Here is a 1,302-nt window from a genome sequence, read left to right as displayed (position 1 = left end):
CTGACTGACTGACTGACTGACTGACTGACTGACTGACTGACTGACTGACTGACTGACTGACTGACTGACTGGCTGACATTAGCTGGAGAGGCAGCAGCTCCTCCTGACCCCAATAAGGGACAAGGGTGTAAGAAATGGATGGATGATTTCCATTCCTGGATGTTACTGCTCCTCTTCCTCAGGCATCTCCAGGAGAAGAGTCAGTGTTATTCCCAGGAACGTTGTGTCACTGGTGCTGCTGGTGCAGTTTTTCCTTACGGAAAAAAGGTCAGCGGCTCTGTGTGCGTCTGCTGCTCTGATCTCTGTGTGTTGTTCAGGGTCGACCCCCTGATCATAATGAACTATTCCTAAATATAGTACTAGTCCTTGATTTTGAGCAGCGTGTGGGAATGTGAGCTTCTGGACCTGCTCGTGTCCAAACTGAGACCAGAACCAGAGGAAAACATGGAGGACAGATGAGCCTGTAAACCAGAACATTCTGTTTAATAAAAGATTTCAGTTTAACTTAATTCTCATCAGCCTGTTTGCACTCAACCTGACTTGGAGTTTTGGATAAAAGTAAATATTATTTTAGTTGATTCAGTGAAAAAAGTTGAAAGTGTTTTGGATTGTAAAGGGTTAATGCTTAAAGCCCAGGACATGCCCAGACATGACCCCACATGCAAACCGAGGAGGACGTTTTGCAGAACTGATTGTTGTGGTGAAAAATAACGTGCTGCAGGTTAAAGCGCTGCAGCTGATGTAAGCAGCTTCCCAGCTCTGTTATTCTCGGGTCTGAGGTGATTGGAGCTGATTTGTAAAACGCACACGACCCAAACCTCTGTGTGACCTCTCTCCTGTTTTCTCTGTCTGGAAGGAAGTAAAGTCGGGTTGTGTTGGTCTGATTTTACCATCCAGGATGAGTCAGCAGAAACAGGCTTCTGTGGGTTTTGTCTCTTCCAGTTTGGGGCTCCCAGCTGGTTCTGGTTTGGTGAGATTTGAAAATAGTCTCTGTGATTCTCACATCCTGACTTCAGAGGCAAACAGCATCACTTCCCTCATTAAGTCAGAACAGTCCATAACGGTTTTGACCTGATTTATAGTGGAATGAATAAACTGGTTTTCTTTTAGACGGGATGTGTGACAGGAGATCTTGAATGAGACGTCTGGCCCAGCAATAAAGAGAAACACGCACACACACACACACACACACAGCCACACACAGACACCACTACACATGCACACACACACAGACACACACAGACACCACTACACACACACAGCCACACACAGACACCACTACACACAGACACACACACACAC

The 1,302-nt window shown here is 46.1% G+C and overlaps 1 protein-coding gene across 4 annotated transcripts in view; it reads left to right on the top strand.

Moving 5' to 3' along the window:
* LOC103472347 (uncharacterized) overlaps positions 1–1,302 on the top strand; it is a 27,376-nt gene that overhangs the window by 8,492 nt on the left and 17,582 nt on the right. The window lies entirely within an intron of this gene.

Source organism: Poecilia reticulata, linkage group LG1, assembly GCF_000633615.1.
Source record: "Poecilia reticulata strain Guanapo linkage group LG1, Guppy_female_1.0+MT, whole genome shotgun sequence".
In the NCBI taxonomy this organism is placed as follows: domain Eukaryota; kingdom Metazoa; phylum Chordata; class Actinopteri; order Cyprinodontiformes; family Poeciliidae; genus Poecilia; species Poecilia reticulata.
The sequence above is the reverse complement of the archived record's forward strand: the minus strand, read 5'-3'. Positions and strand labels throughout refer to the sequence as shown.